The sequence below is a fragment of the Lindgomyces ingoldianus genome (assembly GCF_010093535.1).
Source record: "Lindgomyces ingoldianus strain ATCC 200398 unplaced genomic scaffold BDR25scaffold_12, whole genome shotgun sequence".
NCBI classification, from domain to species: domain Eukaryota; kingdom Fungi; phylum Ascomycota; class Dothideomycetes; order Pleosporales; family Lindgomycetaceae; genus Lindgomyces; species Lindgomyces ingoldianus.
The window spans coordinates 583,739-593,860 of NW_022985173.1; positions in this window are offsets into that span (position 1 = coordinate 583,739).

The following is a 10,122-nucleotide window of genomic DNA, read 5'->3' on the forward strand; positions in this document are numbered from 1 at the left end:
AAGAAATTCTGACTAACTAGCGCGTCCAAAAGAGGAGATTCTGCTCAACTTTTTGTTCTGCAAACCCGAATATAATAAGCAGAGCAAGCTCTGCTAATAAAATCTACATAGTTATAATTTCTAATATAGACTAAGCTTTAGCTCTCTAAAAACACACTAACTTAAGAATAATAGTTTTTTAAAACTACTACAACTTATTACATGTCTTTTTTTAAAATAAGTTTAATAAGCTTTTAATATAATATCTATGTCCGTACGCAGCAGCAGCGTCGCGGCCTAGATACGAGCGATCACGCACGAGCAGGATCACGTATCTATGTCACATGATGCTCGTGCGCGAACCTCTGTGCGCGAACATCTAGATATCCCTCTTTTCCTCTATACAAAGGAAAAACAAGAAGTAATTAACACTAGTTACCTAACACCCTTGTGTAATGTTTACACTGTGTAAACCTCTCTGTCTTGTACACATTTGCTAACACTAAGTGCTAGCTAGCAGAGAGTTTATTTAACACTAATTAGTAGTTTAAATACTATAAAAAAAGAAGCTTTTTTTATACCTTTTTATTTAAAAGTTTATGTATAAAAAAAATCCTTTTTCTTACTACTTTAACTATAAATTAGTAAGAGTAAAAACAGAGTTTAATTTATATGTAAGTAGCTATAAATCTTTATTTAGTTACTTAAGTAAAAGTAAAAAACCTGTCTATATAATACTGTTTAAAGGTATTATATAAATAGTAGTGCTTATTTAACACTAGAAGGTCTATTTTATCTTTTTGCATAAGGCTGTTTAGAGGCAGCGTACAATAAAAAGTAAGACAGCGCGTAATAACACATAATTAACTACTATAAAGTAATAAGCAACACTAGCTCTATCTATAACTAGCTAACATAATGTATTAACATATAACTAATACATACCTTTTATAGGCATTTTAGCAAAGACCCTAGCAAAGTAGATAAATATTAATAATTAAGTAAATAAAATTAAATTATTAAATAATATACCTAAGAAAAAGCTTAATTTATACATAGCTAACTTAATTATAAAACTCTACATGTTAAGCATAACAGACATACATATACTTAAGAACTTTTAAAATAACTTTATAAAGTAAAAGCTTATACACTTTAGAGATCTTAGCTAACTATTTTTATAAAAACTAATTACTACTTTATAAAATAAAGGCATTAGCTTTAAGAAAGACATAATAAAGGCTACTACACTATATAAACTTATAAAAAAAGAACACATATTTACTATTCTACTAAAGCATTATATAAAACTATTACTACTATTGCTAGTCTTAATGCAACAGAGAATGTCTCTGTATAAATTACCTGCAGACCTAATACTTTCTCTGTAATTAGTACAACTACCTTGTAATAGCTTACTGTACAAGAGCATAACTAGGCAGCTACATATTCCTGTAGCTACAGCTCTGCATAAGATTCCCTAAAGCTTATACCTACTGCATATAATTTAACTACCTGCATAATTTATACTACATTACAGCCTATATAAACTTCTACTCTAGAGGGAAACTACTAAAGAAAAACTTTTAGCAGATAAAATTATATAATTTTAAAAAGCATAAAAAAAGAATAATAACTACATAAGTTAACTATATAATATCTTTATAAATAAAATAAGAATTTTTATTAATTTATGTTAATAGCTAGATATCTAGGAAACTTAGTACATAAACATCTTTCTAAACATTCTAGAAGGTTAGGCAAATATATACTATATGCACAACATAGGCCCTAGACATAACTAGAAGCATTTATACAACACCTTAAGTAATTACTTTAATACTAATGTAAACTATAACTAGTATTAGATAAATTAGACAATAATAAGCTTTACATAAAGTAAGTAGAAAAACTTTATAAAAACTCTATATAAAGCTTTTAAAGCTATAATTAATAAACTTACTCTTATATAAAAAGCTCTTAGTCTATAATTCTAAAGTAAAATACTACTTTACACTACTATTATATAAGCATGCTAAGGGCAACTTAAACTTAAATAAGTAATGTTTTTAATTAAGCCTACATGTAAGGCACTATATAGTAACCTCTGTTTAGCACTTTAGGTTATAATTAATTAATAGAATAATACATTTATAAATAAATCCTAGAACGTGTACTACACTAATAGGTAATATAGCTTACTATGTACACATAGCTATTAACAACATAAAAGAAGCCTAAGAGGATATAGAAAATTATTTAAACTATAGTCCTTTATATAATTAAAGTAATGCTTTATCTGTTATAAAAAAGAATGTTAGTTAATAAATTATCTTTACATAGATTAATCTTATGTAAAATACTAATATATTTTTTTATATAAAGAATTCTATAATAAGACACTAATGTATAAAAAAGTAAATGTGTATATTTAAAAGTTTAAAGGTAAACTAGAGTAAAAAAAAAAAAAGTTACATAATAATAATAACCTAAATAAAAAGAAAGGTAAGAAGATTATTAACTACCTTACTAATGCTACATTTCTTTACTACGCAACTGCAGAGGACATCTACAGCCTAAAACTTAAAGGATACGCAGAATAGTTTATTTTTAAAGATTAATACTATATAGTATACTAAGGTAAACTATAGGATACTAGCGCAGTAAGGATCTTTACTATAAGAAAGTTATAACTTAAAGCATACCTATAAAAATTCTCTTATACAAAAGTAGACTAAACACTAAGGAAAAAAAGTATTAGCTTTAAAAAATAAAAATTAATAAAATTAATTAGTACTATATAAATTACTAACTTAGTTAGTAATGTAACATATTACATTCTAAAGACTTTAACACTATTTCTACTATTACTAGTAAATGCTAACTAACTTAGGGCATACTTTAACAACATTTTAAATGTTATTATATGTAAATACAAAACTACTGTTTTTATTATATAAAAATAAAGACACTTTTTTTTTAATATTAGTAAAGAAGAATTTATGTCTTTCTTTACTAAATTAAAACTTTACTACTTCTACTGCTAATTTAGACACCTCTATATAAAGAGACTCTAGAAGATGCTAACTAGCGCTAGCTACAACATTAATGCTGTAGTGCTAGAAAAGATTAAGAAGTTCTGCTACCTCTACTAATTATATAACTAGGCTTTATAAAGATTTAAGTTTATAATTAAAGATAACACCTACTTTAACTATAAAATTATTATTAATATTATATAAATTAATAATAAGAATGTTTTACATATTATTAATATAAACACATTATTTTAGGCTACTACATTTCTAAAATTTATGTCTGCATAAGATACCTAGAATGCACTGTGTAAATGCTAGATTAACACTTATTAAGAACTTTTAGACTATATTATGTATAACTTTAGTATAAACTTTACTTTAGAGGATTTTTAAGCTTATGTAAAGATTATAAGAGCTATATGTAGGCAGATGCCTATAGAAGCACATTAAGTAGTTAGAAAAGTTAAGCGTGTGCATACACTTCTCTAACAAGTGTTTAACATCTTAAAGACTAAGCTAGGTAACTGTACAGATAATAAGACTATTCTGTAAATAGCAGTTAAGGCTTTAAATAACACAGCTAGCCTACACAGTTTAGTACCTACGCTGCTAGTTTTTAAAGCATACTTAAGAATTAACTTAAACTCTCTACTATTACTAAATATTATTGCATAAGCAAGTGCTATATAAAAAGTAATAAAGATACTTTAAAAAGACTATATAAAAGTAAATATTAATTATATAATTAACACTTATAATAGCTTTATTGTTGAATGGACTCTCTGCTAGCTAGCACTTGGTGTTAGCAAATGCGTACAAGACAGAGAGGTTTGCACGGTGTAAACATCGCACAGGGGTGTTAGGTAACTAGTGTTAATTGCTTCTTGTTGTTTTCTATTGTACAAAGGAAAGGGGTTAATATAGTCCTAAACTCTGCGCACAGATCTCTGTGCACAGGGATCTAGGCGCATCTAAGCCACGTGACTATTAACTAGGCGCCTAAATATTACTATTTAGGCATTAGCAACTTTTTGTTTTTCCTTTATACAGGACTTGCCTTGTTTACACATATAGTAGATAGGTTGCTGTAGGGCCCTTTTTGCCTATCTTGTATAGGCTTAAGTCTGTTAACTAACGCTTTAACTCTAACAGTTAGTTAGTTATATAAAATTAGTTCCTTAAGAGCAGAGTTTAGCGCCTTCTTTGTATAGGCATTTGTAGGGTTGTCCCTTCTATTAATCTACCTAATCTCTATAATCTCCCTCTTCTTATATAATTCTTAAATTAACATAATATTAATTATAAGTCTCTTCTTATTTGTTGTCCTAAGCTTTATAAGACATTTATACAAAGATCTTAAATCTGTGCATAGTACAATAGGTATAGAAGGTATTCTAAGCATACATGTAATCTAGTTAATTGTTGTGCTTAGTGCAATTGCGCAGTTAAATCCTCCTACTATTCTATATAATTTACTAGCTAGTATAGAGCAGGTAACCTGTTTACACTTAGAGAAGTTCTAGTGTATAATATTGCCTATAATTTTAAAGTTATATAAGTTCCTAGTGCGCTGCTTTATTCTAAGAATAATAAGAAAGCTAAGCTATAAACTTAGGTTCTTATTATTTATAAATAATTTATTAGTAAAGATAAACAACTTTGTATAGAAAAGATTAAGTAGTACATATAATAATCCTCTATTCTAGTTGTTAATTTGCTATTAGATTTGTACATTTAATGCCTTAATATTGTTGTACAACAGTAACACAACTTAAGCAGCAGTAGACAGGTCAAATGCTGCCTCAGGTTGACATACTAATGCAATATAGGCACCTCGCGCGCGCTGTTTGACGTACTTCTGCGCAGCATCCTCTACCTTAGACTCTATTGTGTGTAGATTCCTAGCTTAACTTTTTTATATAAAAATAATATTATTTTATATAAGGTAGATCTTTCTTCTATTAAATTTAATAGCCTAATTATGCAATAGTATAGTCTTAGGCTTTACTTAGAAGTTAGCTTTAAGTAATTTTTTTTTCTCTCTTTATGCAAAATTAGCTGTAACAATACTAAGGGTATTATCTGTCTACAGTCCTGTAATACTAAACACTGTTAGGCCTTTATATGTAATTAATAAGCATAAATTATATAATAAGGTTTTTATAAAAAGTCTATTTTTATAATAGTTATAGTATGTCTTAAACTAATACAAGCCTAACTCTACTGCGCTGTATAGTAGTTGTACAACTCTAAATATTGTGTGTGGAGGGAAGCTTTTACAGAGTTCTCTTAGTAGTTATATAAAGAGAGTGTAAACAAGCTTGTCTATTAATTATACATATGCCTAGGTAATATTGCGTAGTTTACAGTGCATGTTGTACAAAGCTATTAGTAATAGGCTAATAGCTAGAATTAACCTCTAACTTATTTTCTAAATTATAGGAGACTATATAAGAATCTCCTTCTTCTTCTTATCTAAATGTCCTGCAAACATAAGTTGTAACTTTTTATATAGTTTTATTAATTTCCCTTTAACTTTATGTATAAGTTAAAGGTTAAAGATCTGTCTTTTATAAATTAATAAATTATATAAAAGTACTTTAAACATGCTACTTATAATTAGACTTTTTATTTCTGTACAGTCTAATTCTTTAAATAGTCTCTTAGGTGTTGTAATTACACTGTCTGCATAGAGCTTAATTACTAGCGCGTAGTCTTCCTTTTCCTTTTAGGTTAGGAATGTTGTAGCCTGTAGATTCTTACATAGTCTCTCTTAGCTTTTCTTAGCTAGCTGTAGTTCTAGTTTTAGTTTGTACAATAAATCTAATGCTGCTTAAGAGGCTGTTTTGTGCGGTCTATTAACTAGAGTTAGTTGCTTGTGTGGGCAACCTCTCTTTTATGCCTATAGAGGATCCCTTTGTACTAGGGCTAGTTTGTCTAGATCTAGCAATTCTTGTGCAGGTTTATCCTTATCCTTTATATAATAATATGGCATAACTTGTGTGCAGCAGAGTTTTACTAGACTGTTCTCTATCTTAATAATAATGTCTAGGGCCTTAATTCCCTTTACTATGTGCAGTCTTATTTATCCCTTTTTCTTTTACTACGTCTTTACTTTAAAACTAAGTAGGAGATTTAGTACTTTATATAAGGTTAAACTATTCTAGGTATTAATTATATAATTAATATTAACTTTTACCCTCTTACTTTAAAGCATCTTTATTGCCTTTTATACAGCGTTAGCTTGTGTAATAATATTAAGGGATAGTGCAGAATCTATGTTAATTCTTAGGTACATTCTAAACATAAGCAATGTAGGTATAAAACTGTTTAGTTCTACTATATTATTTAGGGCTTTAACAGCTATCTATAACACTAACTTATTATTTGTACAATTATCTAATTCTGCACAGAGGATATTGTACGCACGTTGCAGTGGTGCGTGCGCGCGCTTAATCTTCCCTAGAGCCTAATAGGCCTTTACTAGCATCTGTTAACACGTTGCTTCTATAATCTTTGCGTGATTCTAGAAGTCTTTAGATGCAAAGTTTATACTAGGGTTATGTATAATATAATTAGGTAGGCCTTAGTACATGTTAATTTAACACTTGTAGAGCGCGTCCTAGGTATCTTGTGCAGACATTAATTTTAAGAAGGTTGCTGCTTAGAATAATGTATCTATGTTAATTACATGTAGTACGTCTTAGTTGCTAATTTATATAACATTAATTACTATCTTATAGTTAAAGTGCAAGTTGTCTTTAATTATAAACTTAAATCTTTATAGTGCTAGGTTATGTAGCTAACACATGTAGCAGAACTTCTTAATCTCTTTAAGTATAGAGAGATTAACGTTATGTCTAGCGTTCTTAAGCATTGTGTAAAGTTATTCTGTATAAGAATAGCTAAATCTTCTATGCAGTTATTAAAGTTTACATTTAGTAAAAAAGGACATTAATTCCTTTTTTTATATATTAAAGAATAGATAACTTTATTTTTGTACAACTAAGACAGTATTCCTATTGCTTTGTACAATCACATTCTGCACGTTGTTAAAGTACGCACCTATTTAGTCTGCGTCTGCCAGAGACAGTAGGAACAGTGTTAGGGTGTCTAGAATGTAATATGTTATGTTACTAACTAGGTTAGTAATTTATATAGTACTAATTAATTTTATTAATCTTTGTTCTTTAAAGCTAATACTCTTCTTCCTTAGTGTTTAGTCTACTTTTATATAAGGGAATTCTTACAGGTATGCTTTAAGTTATAACTTCCCTACAGTAGAGATCCTTGCTGCGCTAGTATCCTATAGTTTACCTTAGTATACTGTATAGTATTAATCTTTAAGGATAAACTGTTCTGCGTATCCTTTAGGTTCTAGGCTGTAGATGTCCTCTGCAGTTGCGCAGTAAAGAAATGTAGCATTAGTAAGGTAGTTAATAATCTTCTTACTTTTTTTTTTATCTAAGTTGTTATTATTATGCAACTTTTTTTCTTTTTACTCTAGTTTGCCTTTAAACTTTTAAATATACACATTTACTTTCTTATACATTAGTGTCTTATTATAGAATCTTTTATATAAAGAGATATATTAGTGTTTTGCATAGAATTAATCTATGTAAGAATAATTTATTAACTAACATCCTTTTTTATAATAGACAAAGCATTGCTTTAATTATGTAGAGGACTGTAGTCTAAATAATTCTTTATATCCTCTTAGGCTTCTTCTATGTTGTTAATAGCTATGTGTATGTAGTAAGCTATATTGCCTATTAGTGTAGTACACATTTTAGGATTTATTTATAAATGCATTATTCTATTAATTAATTATAACCTAAAGTGCTAAATAAAGGTCACTGTACAGTGCCTTATATGTAGGCTTAATTAAGAACATTGCTTATTTAAGTTTAAGTTGCCCTTAGCATGCTTATATAACAGTAGTGTAAAGTAGTATTTTGCTTTAGAATTATAGACTAAGAGCTTTTTATGTAAAAGTAAGTTTATTAATTATAGCTTTAAAAGCTTTATGTAGGGTTTTTATAAAGTTCTTCTACTTACTTTATGTAAAGCTTATTATTGTTTAATCTATCTAATACTAGTTGTAGTTTATATTAGTATTAAAGTAATTGCTAAGCTGCTTGTACAGTAACTTTTATAATTATCCTAGACTAATATTATAAAGGTAGAACATGTGTGCGCGCTTTTTAAAGATATTAGAAAAGATGCTTGCATATAATGCCTTAAAAATAGTAAGGTGTTAGCAGAGCTTTATAAATACTATAGCCTTATTAGCTAGGATATTATATAGTTGCCTTATGTAGTTGTTCTTCTTCTTTTATGCTTTCTAGAATTATACAACCTTCTTAGGCGCAAGGTTCTCTACTGTAATATCTTATGTAAGTAGAAGTTAGTATAGATTATACAGTAATTAAATTATATACAGTGGGTACAAGCTTTAGGGAATCTTATGTAGAGCTGTGGCTACAGGAACATGTAGCTGCCTAGTTGTGCTCTTGTACAGTAAGCTCTTGCAAGGTAGTTGTACTAATTACAGAGGAAGTATTAGGTCTATAGGTAATTTATATAGAGACATCCTCTGTTGCGTTAAGACTAGCAATAGTAGTAATAGTTTTATATAATGTTCTAGTAGAATAGTAAACATGTGTTTTTTTTTTATAAGTCTATATAGTATAGTAGCCTTTATTATGTTCTTCTTAAAGCTAATGCCTTTATTCTATAGAGTAGTAATTAGTTCTTATAAAAACAGTTAGCTAAGATTTTTAAAGTGTATAAGCTTTTACTTTATAAAGTTATCTTAAAAGTTCTTAAGCATATATATGTTTGTTGCGCTTAATGTGCAGAGTTTTATAATTAAGTTAGCTGTGTATAAATTAAGCTTATTTTTAAGTGTATTATCTAATAGTTTAATTTTATCTACTTAATCTTTAATGTTTGTCTGCTTTGCTAGGGTCTTTACTAAGATGCCTATAAAAGGTATGTATTAGTTGTATGTTAATATGTTATGCTAGCTAGTTATAGATAGAGCTGGCGTTGCTTGTTGCTCTATAGTAGTTAGTTATGCGTTGTTGCGCGCTGTCTTACTTCTTGTTGTACGCTGCCTCTAAACAGCCTTATGCAAAAAGATAAAACAGACCTTCTAGTGTTAAATAAGCACTACTATTTATATAATACCTTTAAATAGTATTATACAGATAGGTTTCTTACTCTTGCTTAGGTAACTAAACAAAGATTTATAGCTACTTGTATATAAATTAGACTTTGTCTTTACTCTTGCTAATTTATAGTTAAAGTAGTAAGGAAAAGAATTCTTCTTATACATAAACTTTTAAATAGAAAGGTATAAAAAGAGCTTTCTCTTTTATAGTATTTAAACTACTAATTAGTGTTAAATAGACTCTCTGCTAGCTAGCACTTAGTGTTAGCAAATGCGTACAAGACAGAGAGGTTTGCACAGTGTAAACATTGCATAGGGGTGTTAGGTAACTGGTGTTAATTGCTTCTTGTTGTTTTCTATTGTATGAAGGAAAGGGGTTGATATAGTCCTAAACTCTGCGCACAGATCTCTGTGCACAGGGATCCGGGCGCATCCAAGCCACGTGACTATCAACTAGGCGCTCGAATATCACTATTCGGACATTTATAACATATAAAGTTTTTAACCTCCCCCTTAGCTTAAAAATTATAGCATAAAAAAAAAAAAGGCTAGACTAGTGTCACGATTGTGCACGAGTAAGGTTATAGAGCTTTACAGAGGTCTAGTTTAATTACTACGTGAGGTATCATGGTAGGTACAAGACGTTGTGTGAGGAACAGGAAGGTTTAGAAGAAAATTAGTAATTAAATACTTAGCTTAGAAGTCTAAGCGCTTTAAGTATAAATTAAGCCTGTTCTAGGTTTAGTTAGTGTTAAGGCAATTTGTGCTTAAGTTTATGTCTGTGTTATGTTGTGTTTATATCAGACGTGCACTAATAATACTCTAGTACGCGTCTAATATAGTTATGTCTGGGATCTAGAGAGGATACTGTGACAGTACCCCCCCCCTTATTAGAAAGGGAATCCTTCACATTAGTAGTTCTAGCATTAG